We start from the raw sequence: 26,058 nt of genomic DNA on the forward strand, positions 1-26,058 counted from the left end.
GAAGTTTATGGCCTCTGGTGGCCTTGAAACATGACATTGCCCTTCAACAGCTAGCGTCGGAGGGCTCTCTGCCGCCCTCTCTTCTTAATCTCCCCCCCCCCCGCAAAAAAAAGTCATCGATCGCCCCCTCCCACACACAGCCCCTTCCCCTCTTTTGAAGGAACCGGGAGGTGGGGTGGCGGTGCTGCTGCTCGCCTGACTGACCAACTTGCCTCCGTGTGTGCGCGCGCGCACGCACGGGAGCGAGCGCGCCCCCCGCCCCGTCGAGGCTGCTGTCAGCGGTGACACATCCCAGACTCCGGCGCTACTGTAGGGCAGATTAAGTTTCTCAGGCGAAACCTCCCGTCCTTCCGCCCTCCGCCCTCCCTTCTTCCACCGACGTCCTCCCCAACCAGGGAGAAACCTTCCCCAGATCCTGCTGCTGCAGCCCCACTTCGTCAGCTCCGGCGGGGAAAGTCCAGGCCGTCTTTCAGGGCTCCAGTTTAGGGACTTTCTCCCCGCCCTCCTAACCTCTCCGCTCCCCCAGAACAACCCGCCGTCTCAGTTCTCCTTCCTCGTCTCAGCCTCTTTCCCCCAAACGACGCCGAGAGATCGACGCCGCTGAAACGCACCGGGAAGGGAATTCAGGTAACTAGCAACTAGGCCCTTGGGGAGACGCAGGGAAGGGGGGGGAGCCCTCGTCCTGTTGGTACGCGTTTACACGAAAGCGGTGTCGGCAGACCACTAGGACCAGACCAGGCACTTGACTCCCTCCCTCGGCCCCTCTGGAGCTCTGCGCAGCCCCCTCCCGCAGCGCCACCGAGCCCTGGAGAGGCCGAAAGGGCCTGGCCTTGAGCATATTTGGCAGCCAAGAAAGGGAGTAGTCCCTGGGGCTCGGCGTTTCTCTGTGATCTCCTGCTCCGGAGCGAGGGCCTCTTCCCGCACAAGGCTAGGAGAGGGGGCGGGTGGTTAGGAGCATTCAGTTATCCCAGGGAAGGCGCGCGCGCGGACCCGGACACACGGACACACACACACACACACACACACACACGACTCTTTAACCTGCAGGTTCTTGAGATAGGCAGGCAGTAGAGCTGGTAATCTGGATTGAATGCGGGGCCCGATCCCTCATTCCACACCCTGAAAAACTGAGGTGTCAACACCAGCAGTCCGGAAAGATCGGTTTCTCCGCCTCTGCTGTTGCGCCCTCGACGAGCTCCAAAAATAATTAAGCCGAATATTTAGTTATGACTCGGTTTTGTTTTACGGCAGGATCCGCCTCCCACTTTAAAAAACGTCTTAAATCGCTGTCTAGCACAATCCTATGTTTATTCAGAAGTCCTGCTGCCTTCACTGAGGCTTGCTCCCAAGTAAAGTATTCATAGGATTGCAGCCCTTAGTACCTTCCGGACCCACGCAGCTTCACTTCCAAGTTAGCAAAAGTTAGTGACCGGGTTGTAAATTGATTTTTGCTTGGATTGCTAAACTGGCCCAAGGATGTAGTCCTCAGGATGTTAGGGTTTACTCGCGTTGTTCAAGGACCACTTAGACGATGCAGACGGTGAGTGCAGAGAGTCAGACTTATAAAGTGGGAGGATCCTGGCTATGGCTGATTACTCTCAAGTAAATCCCACTGATTTAAACGGGATTGTCTTCTAAATTGGCATGCTTAGGTTTTCTGAGCAATCAACGCCAATGAGAGGCGCTTAAACCGGGTTTGGGATCAGAAAGCTGCGGGGTACGTGTGTTCACGCAACCCTGTGTGTCATATGCACGCCATATCTCGATACCCAGATCATACATGTTTACTTCGAAGACAAGGAAGGAAGAGTCCATCCTTGCCTTGAGAAAGTAAAGGGCTAGGGTTATAATTCTGGTGAGCAATCAGATTCATTCAGAGTGACAAAGGTTTTGCTGTTGATTTTACTGGGAAACAGATTTTATTAATGAAAGCCTATTGAACTTTTCTTCCTTTTAAATAGAGGTGCCAGTCTCCCAGGATATCTTCAGTTTTAAAGCTGGCACTTTATTGTTGTTTGGAATAAGTAAAAGAAAAAGAAAAAGTTCTATTTATTTAAGAAATGCCCTTAGCAATGTGCCTTGCAATCCAGCTCCACTAAAATGAATGGAGGTTTTGCCGCTCTTTCCAAGTAAGTGGCGATTTTATATAGATGCTTGCACCCTGATCCTCGGAACATTTTGTCTGGAGGGAAAATCCAATGAATGGCCATTCCTTGGTTGCTGGTTCCCTGCAGCGTCATTCTTTTGTATCGCGTTAGTTCCCACTATGTTCAATGAGGCTTATTTGAGCCTGGATTTGTCCCGCCCCCACTTAAGCGCACTTCCTAAGCAGAAAGGTCTAGCCAGTGCGACTTACTTGTGGGTAATTTCAGGATCACACTATTAATCGCATCTTTTGTGGGGAGTTGTTATCAGTCTCTTACCGATCCAATACGGGAGCTTTCTAATTCCTGGTTTCTAGATACTCTTTTTAATGTGGGGGAAATGGAAAGAGCCGGTGAGGAAGCTTCTTAGGGTTTACACTGCAGGGTCGCCCAGGCGTTTTCGTTCGTGCTCTCTTTCAAGGAGCGGTCGCCACCACTTGGTCCCTCGGCTCTTAAACGGGAGTGATCTGGAAACAAAGCGTCTTGGCTCCTTCACATGAGGGTTGATCCAAGCATGGCGAGGTCCCGATGGACAGATGCGCCGCTTTGTTTCTTCTCTATGATCGCATGAACGTGAAACAACATAAATCGGAATAGTCCAGTGCCAATCACCGGCCGGTGTCATGGCTTGATTTTAGCGACGGAAGGGATCCAATCTTCAAAAAGATGTGGCTTGTTTTATCACTTGTCATTGTTCCTGTAGGTAAAATACGGCCAAGGACGCCACAAAAAAATGCCTTCCTTTGTTCATAAAACCGTGTTTAATATTAGTACATATAAAAATAAAAAAATAAAAAATTGTCCAGTAGCACCTTATAGACCAACTAAGTTTGTTCTGGTATAATCTTTGATGTGCATGCACACTTCTTCAGATACATGCACACGAAAGCTTATACCAGAACAAACTTAGTTGGTCTATAAGATGCTACTGGACATTATTATTATTATTATTATTATTATTATTATTATTATTATTATTATTATTTTCGACTGCGTCAGACCAACACAACCACCTACCTGAAATCTAGAATCATTACATATAATTACAGCCCAAACTACAAACCGGCCCAGTGAGATGTTCTTGGATTAGGTTCGTGGCTTTAATGGGGACTGAATTCAGCTCAGATCCAAGCAGGATCCCACTGATTCCCCTAGATTGTGGACTGTGCAGGAGATCCACAACGCAGTTTATCTGGCTGGACCCGAAAGCCGGTGGGTCTTGAATCATCTATTAGGCTTTAGTAATCATGTGCACAGTAACCTGGAAACGAGGCTTACTTCTGAGTAAACGTACAAAGGATTAGGCTGGAATCCTGCCAGATGGGCGGGGTATAAATAATAAATTATTATTATCCCGATCCGCCTGTGCATGTTAACACGGAAATAAGTCGCATTGAGCTGAATGGGACTTAATAAAAAATAAGTCTACATAGGATTCTTAGCGTTCCCGGTGTTTCGGATCGGGTTTGCACAGCTGCAAGGCACAATATATATATTCTTTGTTTTTCTATGTTTGATGTTTTATTGTGTTTTTATATTTGTTGGAAGCCGCCCAGAGTGGCTGGGGCAATCCCCAACCAGATGGACAGGATATAAATAGTAAAATTATCATTATTGTTATTATTATCAGTAAGTTTCCTTAGAAGCTCCTGTTATGTGCAAGGCAATCCCACAAATTAAAGGGGAATCCTTGACTTTTAATATAAGGCAGTTAGAGAGTAAGAACCGGTGACTGATCGTGGCTTAGTTTTGTATGGTTTTGTGGTGACACAACACTTGCAGCGCAAATCTGTAAGTCATAGATGGCTCATCAAAAGTCAGCCCCATTAAGTTCAATAGGACTTTCTACGAAGCAAGAGGACTGGCGCCTTATTTGCAAGCAAGTTCCAGAGGGAATTTTGGAAAATAACAAAAAGGGTTTTGTCCTCAGGCAGAGGAGCCGGTGGGTGCTTCAGACAACCCTTCGCCCACTCCCATTAGCGGGTCCCTGGGGTGAGGCTGAGGCTGCCTCTGCAATGCCTCTCTCTTCCTCCTGCGAATGTGTTTTGACAGTCCTCGCCACACTCCCGAATTCTGGAGAGTTTCTTCTCATCACAACTGACCCACCCTCTTCGCCTGCAGCCTCGCGGGATTCAGGGGGACTTGCTCTCAAGCTGGTCTTCGGCTTAAATGGCCCCAGCTTGAAGACGCCCGTGGTACAAACAAACAAACAAACAGCCTTGGCAAAGGCTCCAACTAAACCGGGGTGGGGGGTGGGACAGGGGGAGGGGAGCGGGCTCCGGCCTTCCTGGCCTCTGATGAATGGAAGTGGCTTTTTCTTTCCAGACTGCTCGCTCCCCTTGCCCCTACAGCCTTTGATAGGTCTCTTTTCTTTTCTTTTAAGCGCTTGTTTTTAATTGTGACCCTGGGCTGGTCCACGAAGTCTCCTGTTGGGAGTTGTTAGCGGTGGCTGCCTTAGTTGGGCAGGACCTCCCAAGTGGCTCCGGCCGGCGTGCCAGAGAAAGGGAGACTCTGCTCATCGTCCAGTCGCGCTCCCATCAAAGTCCCCGGGACCGAGGAGCCTGCAGGGCGCGCTCGGAGGCGGCGGCGGCGAGGAAAACAGTAAACAATCGCCAGGCCCGCTCCCGCCACTCCCTCCCCAATCCACACCACAGCGAGCGCGCTCTTACACACACAAGAAACTAGCTCTTCTGAGCGATCTCCCGTTTCCAGAGAGGTCTAAAATCTTACATCGTTTCTCCCACCATCTCTGTAACTTTTTGAGGATACAGAATGGTTTAGATTTCCCACTGGTTTGACAAGGTGACAATAATTTATCGTGCGCGCGAAGGAAAAAGTTGTTGTTGTCGTCGTCGTTGTTGTTAGCCGATACGCTTCTTTTTCATATAGGAAGGGGATTATAGTGGTTGTAGGAGCTAACAGTATCCTAGGGACCGAGGTCCCCTCCCCCCACAAAATATTTGAGGAGGCTACCGCCCCGCCCCCAAAATGTTGGTTGGCATTGCCATTCAAATGGTGTGCATGCATGATCCGTGACGCGAAGCGGGGCTTACCTGCCCCCCCCCAATATTTCATTCAAATTAGCATCCCTGATAGTGATGATTACCAAGTTGACGGTGGGGAATCTTAAGTGCCCATCATTGCCCATAATTGCTTAGGGTTGCTCAGAAGTAACTTTCCATTCTGTTCAATGGGACCTACTCCAAAATTAATGTGCGTAGGATTACCATACTTAGTTCTGAGGGAACATCTATATGCTGTGAGGCTGCAATCCTGCGTGCACAGTTTCCGCTCATTTCTGTACTTGAGGGAAAGCGCTTTGGAAAGCACTTGGACTTGCTTCTGAGTAAGCATTCCTGGCACTGAGACCAAATTGCCTTTAAAATGAATGCAGATAGATAGATACAGACTTCACATGGATTGGCTTGCTTGAAAGTGTTGTGTAAATTGAAGTACTGTAGTAATAATAATAAATAGTATCTGATAGTACAGATTCGGCAGGTTGAGATCCAAAACTCGTTTACTTGCAAGTAAGGCCCTGTGAAATCACCCAGCTCAATGGCATTTAGCCCAGGAGCCGGTGATGGTTATTAAGGTTAGTACCAATATCCTTCCAATGGAAAGATTGTAGAAATCATCCTTTAGCTGTGCTTACGCTATTTAGTTACTCTGGAGCCGCCTTGGGTCTTTCCAATCAACCGAGGCTGGGACAGGGTAAGGTTTGCTGCCTCAGGTTTTGATGGGTAGCCAACAGAATAGAGTGGATTTTATGAATGAGAAGTTTTGTTCTTGTCCTGTACACAGATCTGCTATACCTCTTAGATTAGGTTGGCTCCACTCTTCACCATCCCAACCCCCCCCATACAAGTGTGTGTATGTTACAACGCACCTTGCATATTACCAGGTGAGGTAATAAATCCGTTGGCCTTTAAGTGGGCACAAGCTACTCTTTGCTATTCGGGATGATTTCAGATGGTCTGACTCCCAGGTTGTGTGCCAGAGAAAGATTTTCATTAAAAAAAACCGGTCTTGCCAAGTTCAATGAGATTTTCTCCCAAGTACCCCCATTGTAGCCAAATCGAATGGATTTCAGTTCAAAAAAGGTGGCCCATCATTTAATGGTGCTCACATGCCGATTTTTTCCTTAAAAAACCACCCTTTTCTTCCAAGTGAAGGTCAATTTATTTAAATTTAAATTACCTTATAAGCAAGCAGGTTACTATTTGTAGCAACTACAAAGTCATCTTCAGTTCCAATTATCTACTGTTCAGATTGCCCTGTCCTCAGAACTGCACTTAAGACGGAGAAAAATTTAATGTGAAGTGGTTGATTAATCTATTGATCAGTTAAAGACATGGTAGCTAGTGGAGCAAATCCCTATAACAGTTCAGTTGATACAAATTTACTAACATGGCCTCTTAAAGCTGCCCTCAAATTCATCTCTAGTTTTGTTTGCTATGGGTGTTCCCTTAGCTTGCTTAAAAAAAAAAAAAGAGGAAATGAATCACTAAAAACTTTTCATTGATTATAATAGGCCTAACCAGAGCCCAAATCAAGGCAGGAGGTCTTTGGGACTGTCATGGGACAATACCAAGTTCCTCATTTGAGTTAAAACGAAATTTCCACTAGAAACGCAAGTGCAATTTTTAAAGTCACTAAGGCTGAGACAAACAGACTGACTTGAAAGCAGATCCCGGGGGCACCTCCAAGTAAATGCACTGAAATTCTATTTCATTTGAAATACAGAGTCTGGAATAAATTCTACAATGGGCTTTGTAGAATTAAGGAGAGCAGAGTATGGAGATCTGAATAGCAGTACAAACATCTGACCGCTAATTTGCTCTTAGTAAACAACCGATCCACAGCCCTGTTAAGCCGAAGGACAAGGATTCATGCCCGTCCCCCGTCCCCCATGCTGAAGTAAGCTGAACTAGCATTGCACCTCACAAATTTGGGAATAAATCCCACTGATTAGAAAGGTTTTGCAAGTGGATCCTTGGAAACTTCTTGATCTGAATAGTCAGTGGGACTGATACAACAGCTCCGTCCAGAAAACCACTATGATTGGTTAGGATTGCAATGTCGTTTTTCAAGAGACGTGTGCAGAATTCAGCTGTTATTTGGAAGTCTGCTAGAATGCAGGCACTTCGGTTTAAGTGCGCCGGGCTTCTATTTTTGGTTGCTGTACTTCGTCTGTAGCAATGCCCAAGAAAATAAAAAGATCAACCACCGAGTCAAGGACTGATTTTTCTTTCTTTCGGAACCAGAAATTGCAGCAGTTCCTTGAGAGAAACCTCTAGGTTTGGGGACTCGTTGTTGCAATCGTTTCCCAGCCAGATCCTCTCCCTCTCCTTGTCTAGGCTAGTTAGGGAATTACTGGCTCAGTCTTAATGCTGGAATCAAAGCGCCACCACCCTGGCGCTCGAGCGGGTCTGTAAATCACAACTATGCGAACAAGGAACAAAGAGGGTGGAGTTAGGGGAGTGCGGTAAATTGCATGTAACGGCGACGGCTATTAAGGCGTTTTGTAATCGTTTACACCTGAGAATTGGTTTACTCCGCCGGCGATTTGAAACATTAAATGCGTCGTTATTCTATATCATGACTGTATACAGACAAATCGAGGAGCCTTATGGGCAATTTCGATGGTTTTGAGTGCCCATAAAATGCTATGTAGTTCAAGGGGCTGCGCATTTACAGACCTCTCTCCCCAACTACCCCCGCTCTCCTTCCGCCCCTCCTGGAAGTACTCTTGAAAGCATTTCCACTGGAGTTAGGAATGTCAGAAACTTGTGAAATATGAAGAACTTGTATGGGAAACGCTCGCGACGCAGAGGCGAGGTCAGAAGAGAGGCGTCTGCTCGGGCTACCGGAGTTTCTCCTACAGGATAGCCTCTCGTCCGTTTCATAACTGCGATCCGCAATCACTCAACTCATGGGCCGAGCTTTGAAGCGAAGAGGATGCAGAGGGGGTTGCTAGTTCCTGTGGAATCGGCTGCCGCTTGATTCGGATCGGGCCATCCACACGCACCCTGCTTTACAGAAGAGCACGATCGAAAATCTGCAAAAACTCCTTAATTGTTTTCTTTCAAGGGTGCATTGCTATCATTGTAATAATTCAGTTTTTTTGATGTATGGATGTGTGCTCTCCCCCCCTCACATTGTACTATACCCACTTCCCCCCCCACCTCGTTTATGGCAGATTATCGAACCCTTCATGGAAAAACTCAGCTTCCCAATAGCAATGTCATTCAGATGCTTCTTCATTTTCCCTCTCCCTCCCCGGCACAATCATAGCATAGGACCCAACACAAGGGTAATGATTCAGACCAATTCCAAATGCGTTTGCTTGAAAGCAAGTTTCACTTTGTTCAGCGGCGTTTGCTTTCAAAGAAGCATGCATAGGATCGCTGCTTTTCAAAGCACTGCTTTCAAGTTCAGAAAACGGAGGCCGCCTCAGTCAACAGACAAACCCGAGGACTGGAATTAAACTTCACCGGATGCTGCCAACGCCAAAGATTTCAGTAATCAACAACCAGAAAAGGATCAAGATGTCTTTTCTGCCCGAGGCAGGAAATCCGAATGCTACCCCGCGCTAAGACTATAATATTGACTTAAATAAGAGTTAATTATTTAACTGCCTAATGCTAAAGTCAGCAGACAAAAGCCAACAGCAGGATTCTTACAACTCTGTCCCACCCCCGCGGCAATCTAACTCAAGAAGAAGGTAGAAACCGCGGTCACATTGTGGCTCCTCCTGGGCACTTATTCTGTGTTAAGCACCCAGGCCATGAGGTGAGCTAAACATATTCCTCCGGTATATATCTGAGGAGTTGTGCTGCAGCCTGTTTAACGGTGTGTGGAAGTGTATTGCTTAAAACAAAAAACGTTTTAAAATAAGCTGCAGCTTATGTCTCCTCCCCTAAACATCCCCATTGTTTTCTGTAAACCTAACACATGCCAGTGTTAGGTTAACGGAACTGAGACTCCCAAGTAGGCAGGCTGACACCCCTTTAAAATAGTCCTGCAGTCCATCCATGCCCATCCCTATTGCATTACTGCAGACCTATTGCAGTATTATAACCTGATCTTCCGTGGGCTACATTGCAGCAGATGACGTCTTCTTTTAAGGTATCACAGCAAGGCTTCCTACTCGCGGCTGGCTCATAACTCCGTCTTTTCGAGGATCCTCCGGCTCTTCCTTCCAAGGCTTTGCCCAGTCCCGAATGCTGGAGACTTTTATGTTTTGCCATCTTGGTTTTAAAAGGCGTGTAGAATACCTGCTCCTGCCTCCCATAAACCTGAAATGTAATAATGGAGAAGAAATCCACCTTTTTGTGGTTAAAGTGTTGTAAAACTTAACTGGACCGCTCCGGGTGATCTTAACTGTGTGCAAAGCACCCGAAGCACCTATGTGGATCCAATGAGATTTTTGCTTCCCAGTAACTTGGGAGTTGCAGCCAGCAGCAGACAGATGAATCCTCTAGCTCTGATTCTCTGGGCGGGGGCTTTATTCTTACCGGATGTGGGGGATGCAGGAAAGGCTCCGGACAACATAAAAAAAAATCCCACGTATTGGAAACCGTTCATTCAGGACAAAGCATTTTCAATTCAATGCCAGCCCCCTTTTGCCCTCTAGTTCAGTGAATCGATGGGAGTTTTTGTTTGTTGACTTTTTTTAAATAAAATAGCTGGCAGCTGGTTGAAAAAAAAAGTTAATTCTTTAATCAACTGTTCGTTCAAGCTTGTTGGAGGAAACGATAATGCCCAATTCGAAAACACACATCCTGGGAAATACGACGCAATAATTCTGATATTATATTCTAGACTGAGCTGCCATGGAGACGATGGTTTCTCATGATTTTTTCTGTTTTTAAAGAGGTGCTTGGGATCCCGATTCAATCTTTCTGTTTTTGTGCTTATGAGTTATACTCTTTCGCTAAATCCTGTTGAAGATTCAATGTAAAAACCACTTGCCTTCAATTTTAAAACCATGCATTTCGGGCACTCGGGATTTATGATGAATGATGGCCTATGTATGGCTCAGGCATTCATCCCTGTTTTGTGGTGTGGTCTAGGCTGTTTCTCAAGTTCACCACTATCAGCGACCGCTAATGCACAGCCTATGTAATCTAATTACTTTCGTAACCATTTAAAATACATTAAAAAGGCCTAATGACACATTTTAAATACCCAGTGCTGTCCTCATTGACTATAACATCCCCCTTTTCTCTTTTCTTCTAATTCTTCGTGGTTTGTTTTTTTTTGCCCCTGTGTCCAGTTAATATGCTGAAATGTCTGAATACACAACATAGATCTTCTGCATAGGTGCTGGAACCCTGTTAATCTGGGGTTTTGGAAGTCCCGTCACATCCTGTTTTTAGTGGGAAGACTTCATACAAAGGACTCGGCAGGTATGTAGAAGGGAAGAACTATTCAGCGGCAGACATACTACCGTTTTATTTTCATTCATAACAAATTATTACAAAATGATTTTTAAAATAAAATTTACACCACCCTTTAATAAAAAAGAGAGACGTTTTATGCAGCACGCTGAAAGATGAAGGATAGTTAGTCTTAATAAAATTAATAATTAGATTTCTTACCTCCCCCAGGTAAGAAGCGAGGAGGAATTCCAATGATTTTAAAATACATTATTATAAACAGTTAAAACAGGCTATACTCAAGAGAATTGTGTGTGTCCTAAAATAAATCTCTCAGGCCAGGATTTGTTGTGGGTTGAAATGAATTCAGAAGAACGATAAGAATTATTTATTTTAAAATAAATTTTTAAAAAGTAGATAAAAGTATGAACAACATTGAGAAAGGATTGAAAGAATGAGGTCGAACTCCCGCCTCCCCTAAATGTAAATAAATAATCATATCCATAAAATTCACTCTTGGCGTGAGACTTGATATGTTAATGTTCTGCCCAGAGCAAATTTTTATGTGTTATAAAACTCTTCAAAGGAAGCATTTTATAATGGAGACACTGTCAGTTTCCAAAGAGTGCCTCCGTAATAGTCCACGGATTTTAGTTATGTCGCTGGCACGTAGACACGCCCCCCCCCCACAATTGTAAGTAAGAGAAATGATTAACTGGTCCATCAGCTAAACCAGATTGCCATATTCAAGAAGTATGCCATTATACATCCGAAGACAGGGATACAGTGATCCTCAAGGCGTTTGCTCAGAAAGCCCTTCAGGACTTTAAAGATTTCAGTCAAGTCTAGGAAATAGCTTTCTTGTTATCAATGGCAACATATCAAAGATGCTGTAGGGTTGCAGTCCATTTCTGAATAGGATTACTCTGAAGAAACCGCCAGAAAAGCCAAGGGAGTACTTTCCCAGGAAGGCTGTTTCGGACTATGGCCTTACACAATAACGTCAGCAACACATTCCTCTGTGCTCAGATGTAACTCCCATTGAGTTCAATGGGGCTTACTTCCAGCCAAGTAAATGGGTATACAATTGCAACCTAAACTGCATTTTCTGAGCTTCTCGTTTCTTTGTTTTTCCCTTCTCAATACGACATAGAAGCATGCATATATATATATATATATATATATATATATATATATATATAGTGACCACTATTAAGGCACCAGTCCTCCACATGTTCACTTTATGTGTGTGTGTTCCATTGGACACTCTGAGACTTACTTCCGAGCAGGCATGCGTAGGATTGCACTTAAAATATAATGCAACAACGCAGAATCAGGACCAGCCGAGGCCCATTCGGCAACCCTGTTAAACTAGGATTGGCATCATGTGGGCATCGCTGGAATTCTCAACACATTTTCCTTCATTTCAGTTGGATGTAGCGCCAAAGAAGGCGCCTTAGGCTTGACTGCTACTCCAGTCATTGGCTTCGGTCGGTGGGTTTAAAGTTCTGGCTGTGCAATTGCAACTCAGGGGGGTTGTGTGTGGATTTGCAGCAGGATCGAGAATCCTATTCAATCCGAGGAATGCAGTTGAGATGAATTGGATCGGCTATGCGCAGGACGGAGCGTCCTCTGATCCGCAGAAAGCAAAAGAGAGAGAGGCAAAATAAAAATGCAAAAAGGCTGGGTGGACCTTAGTCGGTTAAAAACAACAACAGTACCGAACAGGATAAGTATGAGAATACTGTAGCTACCTTTCGCAAAACTCTGCCTCATTCTCTGTCTTTAAGGTGCCACGAGATCCCCTCGGTCCCTTGCAACCGTCAAATACAGCTATCCTGCGGAAGACTCTCACTTTGTCTGTTACACAAAACTGGTGTGTGTGTCTTAAGTATATTTTTTCTAATGGTTGCTCCTAGGGGGTCATGATAGAAGCCGCTTCCGCAGCGCACGATAGTCTGGCTGATTCACGACATTCTTAGCAAACCGGTTAATTTTGTTTCTTCCCAGTGCAGAAGATCACTGGCTGCACCAAAGCAAATGGAAATTATTTTTTCTTCTTTCTGACATTAACAACCGGCCTGCGTTTTTGAGGATAACCAGAGTGTAGCTGTGCAGAAGCCGAATCCTAAAGGCCACGTACTACTGTCTACCAAACTAGGGCTAGCGCTGTGTCTGAAGGCGTAGGGACAAGCCTTTCCCGACCACTACCGAATTTGGCTTTGATGCGTTCTAAAAAATCCTCCAGCTCTTCTAACAGGAAAGACTGCCACCGTTTCCTCGTGTGTGTGTGTGTTTCATTCTGACACCCGCACCCCGCATTCTGATATTTCTTTCTCATTCTGGTTCCACCCACCCTCCCATATTCTGACTTTCAAGCTACTTGAGACTACCGATTCCTACCAAAGACCGATTCCAATAACTGCAGGCGTTGATGTTTTCAAGGGGAGAGAGAGGCCATTGCCTTCCCTGCTCCCAGAATGCTTTGGGACAAACAGTGATTTGCAATGGACAGAAGTCGCCGTTATGACGCCAGCTTAACAAGCAAGAGATGGAGCTTCCGCTACGTCGTCTTAACTAACGCATATTTTATTGGACTCTTTTTTTCTTTCCCCTCAACTTCGTGTTGTTTAACATCGAACTTGGAGAAGATTCCTGTAATACTGGAAAGTGAGTTTACCGTTTTGTGATTTTTAAAGTAGTCCTTGGAGCAGCTAATGGGACTCAATGAGACTTCTGAGTAAACGTGCCTGTATTTTAATTCTTGAGCAGTGTTGTTGTTGTTGCTTTGCAAATATATTCTTTGCAAATATATGAGAGACAGTTGGTTAAGACCAGAGATTTTCTTCAGCCTTGGATCTAATCCATCCTGGCGTGGGTTGCTCTCTTTATTTTAATTGGCTGTAAGTGCAGAAAGAGAGGGACGTCTGGAGGAGCTGCGAGCCATCCCTGCAATATCTCACTGATAAAAAAGGGAGGGTGTATTACAGAAAACTGTATACATTGCCTGTAAGGAAACGGTGGCTTACAACGTGCAAACAGCAGCTGTTTGTTGTGTGCTCCAAGCCGAGGAAGGCTATGGGTGGTGTCGGTTTCTGGAATGTGTCTGATATCGCAGGACATCTGGAGCGCAGGCCTCCTGCCTCTCTGCCACAGGTTTCCATGGGTGGCCTTGGTCAGATCCTACCATGAGGTTATTTGCTTGCAGCACCGACTATTGCCCAGTCAGTCACCACAGGAATATTCAGGTGGAAGAACAGGGGCTTTAGCAAAATGGGCAAACACGTGCAAGTTCCCTTAGTGGCATATTTTGGGTTGAAAAAGATCAAGTAGCAGACTCGGGACGACTAGTCAGAATATAGACCCATCAAGCTGGGGCTTGATAAAGAGTTGTAGCCCAAAACATCTGCCCGGCACCAGTTTGGAGAAGACTGAAAAGGCAATGTTGCGCTAGATCGGGGTAGCCAACGGTGACCTCCAGATGGGGTTGAACCATAATTCACATTAGCCACACCCGTAATCAGTGTGTACTACAGCTCTTATCCTCCCTGATGATCAATGGCTACGTTGGTTGGGGCTAATGGAAACTGCAGTCTAGCCATATCTGGAAGACACCACGGTGGCTAGCTCTGGACTAGATGGGAGAAGGAGAAACCACGTGGTATAAAACAGATCCCCGCTCCTCACAGTGGCAGGTGAGGAAACGGAGAAAGGGCAACACATTCAAAGCCTTAATTGCAGTTTGACATTTCGATCTTATACACCGCTTGTTTGAAATCAGTGTACTCCCGAAACATCATGGATGAAAGGAAAGATCTGGGCTTATTAATGGAGCTGTGGTCAGAGTGGGGGCAGCCCACCACCGCTCTAAACGTGGACCCTTTTGTCCAAGAGGACTAATACAATGGGCGTAGCCAGGACTTATGGGGGGCAGGCTTTGTGGGGGGGCAGAACCTCGTTATCTGTGACGCATTTGGTCAGTTAGTTAAGCATTTCTATTTATTTACTTGAGTTAGGGGAAACAGTATTGTCCATAGCTAATATTTTCAAAGGGGCGCGTGTCTAGTGCTGTTTGTTCTTCGGCTTAAGGATTGTCCTCCACCCAAGGCGTGCCTTAATATCCTCAGAGCTCGATTTGATCTAGGACTCAGCCTCGGGACGTGCATTATCCGTGATAAAATGGGGAAAGATGCCACTGGCCTCTGGACTCCATCCTGCCCCAGTTTAGTCTGATCGCGGGGCTTGGCTGCACAGTTTCTGTTAGACTAGTCCGGAATAGTCGAACAAAAAGAGTCTCCGAAGTTCACGTTGGCGTGAAACAAGTTTTCTTCCTTCTATCCTCGGTGCCTTTCGGTTTTGAGTCTCTGATTGGTTGGGGGTATCTTAGCAAAGAGAAACCTGGCCGTGAACGTTGCCCAAGAAAGGGTTTGGAATCTTTCCCATTTCTTGCACGGCCTGGGCTTTTGCTCAGATCCGGCGTGCAGGCGTTTTGCTCTGGGACAGTCCCCACTCCTGCCTCGTGGAGAAGCGAACTGGACCAGAGCAAAGGACGGATACCCAATTCTACTAGCAAAGACGGGAGAAATGGACCCGGGTGTCGCTTCCTTGTCACTCTCCCGGTGTTCTATCAGCCCGTGTGGAATGGCGCTTTCCGTTTCTGTCTCCCAGTCCGTCTGAACACTTTCGCAGGCTGTCTGTAATGGACAGTACAAGGGGCCGAGCAATGTTATCTCAGCAAGCTCATAAATGTATTCAGATGTTGGCTTATTCAATGGAGTCTGTTATTGAGACTGATGCTGGCAAGGTTATTAGGATTAAGGGAGCAAATGAATCGTGTGATCGTTAGAGAATCTTGAAAGGAGGTTAATTCCAGCGCAGCGTTGCCTTGTGTCCCATAGCGCGGGGATAATTGTATTTGACTGTCTCCGAAAATCAATGTGGTCGTCCTTGACTTTGAAAGGGGGGGGCACTTTGCGCACACCTTTACAGACGTGCACAAGCGCAATATAAGGAACGGGAGCCTGAGTATATAAGTGTATGGGTATGATTCCTTGGTAAATGAATATTTGGTCAGGAGCCTTGTCTGGCTGTGAGATAGTGCAACATTCTCTGATCCAAAGCACTCCCTGATGCATTACTTTTCTACCTGCAGGGATATATTTGCACAGCAGTGTTTTTTTGTGTGTGTGTTTTTAATGCCCCTCATCTGTAGTCAGACGTGACATTGTTATGCAATCACCTCACTTCCCATTCTTTCTGTTGCTGGGGTAGCGCGTGCCTTAGGCTTGAGTCTTGCAATCTACCATATAGGGTGAAAGAGTTTAGCTCAGCCTTTTCTACTATAGCTCGATATTTTTAAGAAACAATAAATGGGGGAAGCATTCAAAGATATGATCCCCTGGTTTATGTGTCCGCCCACAATCTTATTCTGCTAAAATGGCTGTTTATGAATGTGATTAAAGAACAAAACAAAACAAAACAATTGGCTTCAGAAGCATAACAGATTTGATCTTTCTTTCTCTTGCTAAATCAGGGAAAATCTCCATTCTTTGAATATTACAGGAACGCCAACTGTTTTATGTGATCTAATCCAATCCTTTATGCGGGGATTCTTCAAACGGTTTGGGAATATAAGCATTTTTTGGTTGACCAAAAATAGCCTTTCCTAGAATCCCTAATTCTGTCTAGGGAGACATTTTAACCATTTTAAATAGCAGTCATTTTTTTAAATAAAAAACGTTATTCTAAAAACATTCCAGCTGCCCATTTCTCTGCCTCGGTCTCTCCTAGATACGTGTGCCAGCCAGCCTGAGTCAGCCTGCGGCGCACAGCATCCCTCGGGTTAATAATACGAGGGAATTCGAGCGCCACCCACCGCTTTCTTTTGGAAAAGCAAGAAGAGCGCGCAGAACATACTTTTGGCACAGTTCAGGGCTGGGCTCCAACCGGGCCGAGTTTGCCAACTCCAGAGTTCTTAGGGGCTCTCCAGAGAGCGATTTGAATGGGAAATACATCGGATGGACTGCAATAATCACTTCGAAACGCCCTGTCGGCAAATATCAGTGGGAAAGACTCGGCAAAAAGGTGTTAATGGCGAAGCTGCGGTTTGCCAAATTCTGGCATCAGTACTATGACTTAAGATGGAGGTATAAATAACCGACAAAAGTGAATGGAAATTTCCAAAACGGAGCGAGGAAGAGATTTAAGAAGAGGATAATGGTCTATAAGGTGAACAGGACATAATGGACACTTAAATAAATCTGTGTTTTTGGAAGCCCTTTCCTAGTAGGAAGGCAGATTGAGTGAACTTCTCAGAAAATGTGCTTGGACTCGCAACCTTATTGAGTTAGGAACGTGTGTCTTCGCCGTGATCTATGCGGTATATAACATATAACATGAGAAATGATTTAAGAATCCCAAATCCATGCTTGTGGCTTTGCCCTCAATTAACAGCGTGATATACTGTTTCAAGATGTGCTATGTGGTTATGCGGTCCCTTAAAGGCTAGCCGATTTATCGTGGCACCCTTTACACGCCCGCAAATGGAAGGGCGTTTACCCGGGAAAATGAGTATAGGACTGCCCAAAGGGCAGGTGATTGTGGCAAGCGGTGTCTTGGCCTAGAGGACCCTCAACAGGAATGGATCAGGAACTTAGGGAGCAACTGGGACACTGCAATAAAATGTTGCAGTTGGGAGTTCTTCTCTTGACGGCAGGGGTGGGGAACCTTTGGCATCCTGATGCTGCTGAACTACAACTCCCATGAACTCCAGCAAGCCAGGCCAATGGTCAGGGACGATGGGAGGCGTAGTTCAGGAACATTTGGAGGGCCAGAAATTCCTCATCACTGGTTTATGGTTGTAGCAATCGCTTTTCATATCCCGGTTTTCGCGCGGGGTGTGTGTGTTTCTCTGTCTTTTTTATGTCAAGATAAGATGGTGCTACAGTAAACATGTTAATCTTGCAAAGTGCCAAAGAACTCTCTGTGTGTACTTAGAACCACAGAAGGGACCCCAAGGGTCATCTAGTCCAACCCCAAGAATCCTGCCCACAAGCCGTCCCTGGCTGGGCTCGAACCACCAGCCTTCTGGTTAACAGCCAGACGCATTGTGCCACTGGGGCTCCTAACATGGCTTTCTTAAAAAAAAATTGTTTGCTAACAATATGTGCGCAGAGAATTGTGGTGTCTCGCTCTCTGCCAGGTGCTGAACCCGCCTTAACAGAAGCCAGTCTAGGGTTCCAGGGGGTGTTTGAGGCGGGGGGCGAAGAGCTTCCCATGAAATGCCCTTGCACGTCCCCCTCCCCAGTCCCGTCGAGGCTCTCCTTCGGCCCTGGCTCTGCCTTCCCTCTGAATCCTGCTTCTCCCTTCCTCTCCGCCTTGCGCGCATTTCCTTGGAATGCGTCCCATTCATTCCAGTGGGGTTTCTTCCTGCTTCGGAATGCAGCCTACAACTCCCTCCGCAAAGAGTCCTAGGCCAGCCCTTCACACAGCCGGCCTCTGATCGCGATGGCTAACGAGGATGTGAAGAGCCCGGGGCGGGGGTGGGGTGAGGGGTCGTCGATTCCCCGGGGGAGCTGCGGGTCCTTTGACACCCCAGTGACTCCCCCAGCCGGGCCCACGCTCCAGCCTTGCTCGCACCCACCGAGTCCTCGGGGCGCAGCGTGACCTCGCTCCCTGATCGTCCCAGCCAAATTGGCTTCGTCGTCTTCCCCTCCTCTCCGGAATGACATATCGCTGGAGCCCTAATGAAGATGAATAAGCTGCTTCCAGAAGCTGTTGACAGATCGTCCCAATAGGAAGGGGGGGAAACACACACCGCATAATTGCTCCAAATACCAGAAGACACGGTTCGGTTGGGAATTGGGGCCGGGCGGGGGGGGGGAGAGAGAGATGGGGGTGGATCTTATGCGGAAGCCAAGCGAAAGAGCGTCGCTGCTGGGAAAGGCAGGAGGAACGAGATAGGTCTGACTCTGAGCCCAATCCTGTCAAAAGTTCGGCTCCTGTGTAAACCCTTCCCAATCAGCAGAGGCTTAGGAAGGGAGGCCAGACTCGGTGCAGGATTGGCTGTAAATAAGGCCCAGCTCTTGATGAGCTGGCAAAGTTGTGTTTGGGCTGCAGACCCACAGAACTGAAAGATCCTCCCTATCCACCCCTCCCAATTGGGGGTTTCACCTGATTTTTTATTCTTCTCCGAATCTTAAAGGGACCCCTGACCATTAGGTCCAGTCATGGCCGACTCTGGGGTTGCGGCGCTCATCTCGCTTTACTGGCCGAGGGAGCCGGCGTCCAGCTTCCGGGTCATGTGGCCAGCATGACTAAGCCGCTTCTGGCGAACCAGAGCAGCGCACAGAAACGCTGTTTACCTACCCGCCGGAGTGGTACCTATTTATCTACTTGCACTGGTGTGCTTTCTTTCTTTTTTAAAAATATTTTTTATTAAGGATTTTCTTGTTTTACAGAAGTGTAATGCCTCGTATTTTTTTTTCTTCTTCCATGTAACATTTTTACAAATCCGTTTCATTTGTTGAGGCATTAGGGGGAGAAGAAAAAAGAAAGAAAAAAGAATGGGGGGTGGAGAGAGGGAAGATGGATGGGGGTGGGGTCGGGTGGCGGTGTTTCTATTATGTTTAATGTATGTAGAGTTTGGTGTCAGCATTGCTTGTGTTGTTCACGTGTGTTCCTTTGGTGGTGAGAGAGGTTGGGGTTGGCCTAGGGTGTGATTGTTTGCTTGTGATTGGCTGTGGTGATCTTTGTTTTCGTGTGTGTGTGTTTTGGATCACCATATTGATTTGTATGCTGTTGGTGGATTATTGTCATTGTCCTGTTGGGTTGTGTATGTGATAAAGGGGAGCCATACCGGGGTGAAGGGGTCTTCTTCTGTTTGTCCCCGTGTCAGTTTCAGTTTATTAGTTAATTTTTCTAGTACGGCTGTTTCCCATACTATTTGGTACCATTGGTCCATGCTTACTCCTGACAGGTCTCTCCAGTGTCTGGTTATGGTGTTTCTGGCTGCTGAGAGCAGGTGAGTTATGAGTTCTTTGTGGTGTAAATGGGCATTGTTGTCTTGGAAGATGTTTAGCAGGGCCAATTCTGGGGTGATGTCTATTACTTGCTTAGTTATTTTACATATTTCTTGTATGGCTGTTGTCCACACTGGTGTGCTTTCAAACTGCTAGGTTGGCAGGAGCAGGGACCGAGCAACGGGAGCTCACCCCGTCGCGGGGATTTGAACCATCGACCTTCTGATCAGCAAGTCCTAGGCTCTGTAGTTTAACCCACAGTGCCACCCGCGTTCCCCAAATCCAGACAGTACCTTCCTCCTGTCTTGGTGGTGTTATTTTGGCTACATAAGCAGCATCACTCATACCCTGGACTTCGGAACTTGAAGGAACAAGTGGACCCCTGTAATATTGTAATTCAGTGTGGAGTGCTTCTGTTCAGAGTTTTAACAATTCCATCCATCCATCCATCCATCCATCCATCCACTCCTCCCTCCTTCTCTCTGGTTTTCTGCTCCTGACCTCCCTCAACAGCCAGTCTGCAGTCTATGTCCATATTCAACCCTCACTGGGTTGCTGTGGGATGGGATTCCTCTTCCCTGACAGATTTAATTTGGAACCCATAGCATCCAAGTGCCTTCCACCCAATGTTTCACTGTTTGCATATGGCGTTAAAGGGCAACATAGAATCATAGCCAGTTGGGCATCCCTAAAGCAGATCTTGAACTCATTTAAGTTATGGTTACCAGATTTTTTTCAATGAATGTGGGGACACTTTTTTGGGGGGGGGAAGCTGAGTAGCAGCAGGGAGTCAGTAGTGGGGATGGTGAGGCAAAAGACCCTGGGCCCAAGCACACATGCATATTGTATAAAGGTGCAAAGCCCTTCTTTCGCACCCTGTGAAACATAAATGCGCAGAGTTTTTAAAAACTGGGCAATGGCACACCACCCGCCCATGGCTGCTGAGCCTCCCCCAATCGCCTGCCCCCTTCCTCCTTTGTTTTGACTGATCGGGGGTCACGGGAGTCACAGGTGGATGGCTGTTGCCCAGTTTTTTTAAAAAAAACTCTGCACATTTATATTTCACAAGGTGCAAAAGAAGGGCTTTGTACCTTGCCTGGCAGAGAAACCACGCATCTTGTGCCCCTCCTGGGCAACGGCCATCCGCCCATGACTCCCAAGCCTCCCCTGATCTGTCAAAACAAAGGGGGAAGGGGGCAGGAGATCTGTGCTGCCAGACGTCCCTTGTTCCCCTTCGGCAGTGGCGGTGGCAGCGAGCAGTGAGCAGCTCCTGAAGCCAGCCAGAGCCAACTGCGCTACCAGGCTGGCTCCAGGCTTCTGAGACTGCTGCTGCCACATTTACCGGGGACAGATTTGCAAATCTGGGGACACTCTGGGGACCGAATTTGTCCGGGGACAGATTTGCAAATCCGGGGATTGTCTCTGGGAACCAGGGACATCCGGTAACCCTAATTTAAGTTGCCATAGGAGTGTGCCAGCTGTTTGGTTTCAGAGAACTCCCTCTTCAGGCTGACTCAGATGCTATCACATGATCACGCTAAGCTGAATCGGTGCAATGTTCGAAGTTCAAACCCTGAAAATGAAACTCCATGAAAAGGCTACAAAGCGAAGTCAACAGTTGTTGTGACTTTCTTCCTCTATCGCTTAGTGGTAGAGCATCTGCCTTGCATGCAGAAGGTCTCCGATTCAATCCCTGAAGCTCCAAGAGGCCCCCGTCAAGCGATATTTAAGGGGATGCATATGACATCTCCCATGTTCAGCCACAAATCCACAGACACATTGCAGACTGCCCGAATGAAGCTCGTGGACCACAGTTTGGGAACCTCTAGTTTAGGAGATTGCCAATTCTAAAACTGCGTGCATTTTACTGTGAATTTGTTTTTATCATTCTTACCTCCTGGGTAGGTATCAGAAAACCTCAGTGGCGGCTGGTGCACTTCATGCTGGTAGGGTGGAAGGTTGGGAGGCCAACAGTAGGTGGAGTCAGAGCCAATGATACATACATACATACATACATACATACATACATACATATATATTCTAGTTTTCTCTCTCTTGCTCCCCACTTCCCACCAAGGTCTACAAGGACAATGCTATGACTAAGGAAGAGGAAGCTGGGAGGCAGTGCCACCCTTGGGCTTGTAAGTAAGGAGGGAGGGAGGGGGTGGGAAAACTACCCATTCACTTTAATGGATTAGTATCCTCTGGGAAAACCACACTTAAATGATTTGAACCCCATCCAATACCTACAACAACATGGCACGTTTAACGCAGTAAGACCGTGACACATGGGACTTAGCTATCAGGTAGGATCTGAAAAAGCACTTTCCTCAATGTAAGAAGGACTTGTATGTGACCTTGAAGTCTTTGCCAACCCTCTGCCCAGCTATGAAGCACGTGGCAAAGTAGACTCTGACTTTAAGTGGTTTCTTTTATTTCTATTTTTCCCCTTTCATCCTACACATGAGCACTTGGTGGCAGTGTCAGCTTGAAAAGGCATGTCATAAATTAGGCAGGGATATTATGTAGGAAGTCCATAAAGATAGCTGGCTGCTTCAGCCTGCATGGTCTTCCATCCTCTCTCTCTCTGTTTATCATCTGGCCAGCTTGGGCAGGAGATCACAGCTTTCTATCACTTAATACTCCCCAAAATCAGATGGGAGTGGGGTGCATGGTAAGTTTTTCCTTCCTTTGGTTCCTCTCCCCCCCCCAGTCAGCATGGTTTCTCCACCTCCCTCATAGAGTTGATGGGATAATATAATGGGCCAATGCTATGATCACCTTTGAGAACAGCTGGATAGAAAGATGGACTTGGATTTAAAGCAGCATGGAGTTAATTTTGCTTATGGAATGGGGCATTTGTGCTACCATGTCCTGGAAGCAGCTCCCTCCTGCCCTGAAAACCCCCTCCAGATGCTTGGAGACCTTCAGAGAGGCTTTCAGGAGGTGCAAAGGGCTGCAGTCAGGGTTGCTGGCAGTGGAACTTGGTCCATTAGGGCAGAGGGAGCACTGCCCCACCAATCTCAGTTTTCCTTCCACCACCCCCAGCAGTCTCCCTTCTTACACCTCAGCCAGTGGGTGGCACTGCCTGTCAGCTCTCTCTTTCTTAGTCTCTGTGTTGTCCTTGTAGAACCTAGTAAGGTATGGCATGGGCCTAGTCAGTGTGCATGAATGGAACGCCACTTCAGAACCCTTGCATTCCATGACAGCAGTAAGGTAGGATATGCATTGAAAAAGAGTGGCCTGTTCTCTATCTACCCCAGTCCACCATCTGCAATATGGGGATAAGAGCACTGATCTACTTTGCAGGGGTGTTGTAAGCATCACAACAAGAGAAGTCATGTGAAATGCTGTGGACACTTGAAAGTGCTATATAAATGCTGAATACTGCATGTTAGCACAACTACCATACATACAACAGCATCTGCCCTGACATAGCATCTCATTGGTATTCAAGAAGTATTTAGTAGTAGGAGAATTGGTAGAAGAATAAATATTTTCTAACAGGCTCCCTGAAGACTGACAGAAGGCTCCTAACTCAGTACTTGCTGTCAATCGACTTTCGTTATCTACCAATTCATTCTTATTATGTAATGTAATTGTCTTAAACACTCACTTCCCAGAAGCCTGATGAGTTTCTCCACTTATTAGAGAAAGGGTGGCAGTGTCATCAGTACACAAACTGTATTTTTGGAATTTGTAGAACTCTGTGAACTAATGAGGAATGTGTTTGCTATGAACAAGCTTTCCAGGAAGCCATCAAATGTTGTATCCCAAAGAGAAATCTATACCGGATAGCCAGATACCACTGGGGTCCCCTGCCCTTCATTAGGGAAAGATAGCAATGAGAACAGCCTGTTCATAATTCCACCGTAGTCCCACAGAGGATCACATTTCGAATGTTATGTCTTATTTAACTGCAGGCCTGAGCCAGAAATCCCAATATGACTGAGAATGACTATAAATGGGCAAAAGCAGACTCTGTATTTTACACACACACACACACATATGTATAGGTGTGCATGTGTCTGAGTGTGCATCTTCCTTTTTGTACAGGGTTGCATATTTATTTTAATATGCATACATGCAACATCTGTGTGGTTCTTTTGATTAATTTATATTCTTTCAAAAGAACACATTGATTTGGGGGGAAATGCAGACAATTAAGGCTGCAAATCCAAGGGAGGTGGGGAATAGGAAGAAAGCTCTAGTGCCTTAGCCTTGTACCTTGCCGTGTTTGAGATGGACGGGTGGAAGACTACTCTGCTAGGCTATGTAGACATTAGCAGCTTAAAATGCAATGAGGTTGATTTCCACTTCCCTCGCATTTCAAGTTGCATTGCACACTGCTGTACACACTAGAAAGATGATGGAGATGATGGAGATGTCCTCACCCAATGCATATTACCTGTCTGGTTTCCCCACACCTGCAACCCTCCCCAAACTCCTATTCGTGAAACTGCCATCTGTGCACATCTCTCATGTACAGACCTCAGTGGCTTAAGTTTTCAAAGGGAAGCTTGTTGGAAGGGAAACACATCAAGCAGCCGTATTTCTCAAGAAGCTGCAGTATGGATATGGGTCATGGCTAATGCAGTAGGATTTTTGCTTGGCATGCAAAAAGTCCCAGGTTCAATCCCCAGCATCTCCAAATAGGGTTGGGAATGCACTTGCCTGAAACTCTCAAGAGCTGCTGCCTGTCAGTGTAGACAATAGGGAGCTAGATAGCCTGAAGGTCTCACTCGGTATAAGACAGCTTTCGATGTTCCTATTTTCTACAGTTCTCTCTTATACATTTTGGTTGTTCCCTTCCTGTTCTCCATACTTCCTTCCAAGGGGAATGGGAAAAGTAAGGATTAAGGCTGCAATCCTTACCCATAACAATTAGGATGATTAATAATAATAATAATAATAAGAAGAAGAAGAAGAAGAAGAAGAAGAATTTATTTATTTATTTATTTATTTATTTATTCATTCATTCATTCATACATACATACATACATACATACATACATCGCCCATCTGGCTGGGTTTTCCCAGCCACTCTGGGTGGCTCCCAACAGAATATAAAAACATCAAACATTTAAAATTTCCCTAAACATGGTTGCCTTCAGATGTCTTCTAAAAGTCAGCTGGTTGTTTATTTCCTTGACATCTGATGGGAGGGTGTTCCACAGGGCAGGTGCCACTACCGAGAAGACCCTCTGCCTGGTTTCCTGTAACTTCACTTCTCACAGTGAGGGAACCACCAGAAGGCCCTCAGTGCTGGATCTCAGTGTCCGGGCTGAACGATGCGGGTGGAGACACTCCTTCAGGAAGTAGTGTGGTGTCGTGACAGACTAGGACCTGGAAGACGAGGGTTCAAATCCCCGCTTGGCCATGAAACTCACCGGGTGACCTTCAACCTGACCTACCTCACAGGGTTGTTGTGGAAATTACATGAGGAGTGGTAAGAACCATGCACACTACCTTGAGATCCTTGGAGGAAAAGGTGAGATAGAAATGCACTTAATTCATTAATGGACAATTGAAACCGACTCTTCTTAGCTCGCATAGTGGCAGCATCTTAAGAGATATTTGGCAATGAAGAAAAGAGTCTGAATACACACTGAGGCAGCAATAATCCTAAACAGAAGCCCCACGGAAGGCAGAAGAACTTGTTTCTGAATAAGCATGCCAGATTTAAAAGTACATACACACATCTCTGGTGTATAGCGTATTCAGAGGCAATCCTACTGCCCCCATCCCCCGAAATCAGTGGGAGTTTTCAGATCACCTATTTGGGAGGAAGATGGCCATGAGGTATGTTTTACGTGTGGGGATGGGGGGAGAGAAACATCAAAGCATGCGCAAGGCACAATGTGGGACGCACATGGGCAACTCCAGAGGCCTCACCGGCAGAAACGTGTTTCCTAGAGTTTTCCAGCCTCTCCCTCCACCCCACCCACCCACCCACGATTTCTTTTCTTCACAGGCAGCATAGCTCAAGGCCGTAAACACACCATTAAGGTTTTGTTCAGAGGCAAGTGAAGGAAAGAACTCTAAAGAGACTTCTCCGTTCCAACGTTTCCATTAAGTGACTATTGAAGAGGCACTCGGGAAAAGTTGTCAGATCCATTCTGTTCACGATCCGGTAGGAATAAACATCAAAATATGTACATGTACCACTTATTTTTAGGGTGTGATGTTTTGAAAAGAGAAGGAGAGGTGTTTTGATTAAATTCACAGTCCCGATAGTAACAGATATCTTACGGACATAGTTCTGCTCAGTTCTATTTAAAAACACGTACAGAAACTACTATAGCCATTTAACTTTATTTCTACAGGCAGCAATTTGAAAAAGGGCTGTAGTCAAAGGCAGAGTTGCCACAGGGATAGTCTATGTCTCTCCCTTCATGTTCAACCTCCGCCCCCCCACCTTTAATTTGTAGCAATATAAGGGGGAAACATGGTTACAAGGATTGTCACTCCCAATCTCTGCTGAGCTGTGGCAAGATTTCAGTCGGTTCC

General features: G+C 46.2%; 1 long non-coding RNA gene across 2 annotated transcripts; it reads left to right on the forward strand.

Moving 5' to 3' along the window:
* The first annotated feature begins 224 nt into the window (after positions 1-224).
* Positions 225-25,719, forward strand: LOC128420799 (uncharacterized). 2 transcript variants are annotated; one of them, XR_008332126.1, is made up of 3 exons: positions 225-627; positions 24,970-25,039; positions 25,523-25,719. It is a non-coding gene; the product is annotated as an uncharacterized LOC128420799 (long non-coding RNA). The 2 variants fall into 2 exon arrangements; XR_008332125.1 differs by lacking the exon at positions 225-627 and having other exon boundaries at positions 24,658-25,039.
* The last annotated feature ends 339 nt before the right edge of the window (positions 25,720-26,058 follow it).

This window comes from Podarcis raffonei, chromosome 9 (assembly GCF_027172205.1).
Source record: "Podarcis raffonei isolate rPodRaf1 chromosome 9, rPodRaf1.pri, whole genome shotgun sequence".
Classification (NCBI taxonomy): domain Eukaryota; kingdom Metazoa; phylum Chordata; class Lepidosauria; order Squamata; family Lacertidae; genus Podarcis; species Podarcis raffonei.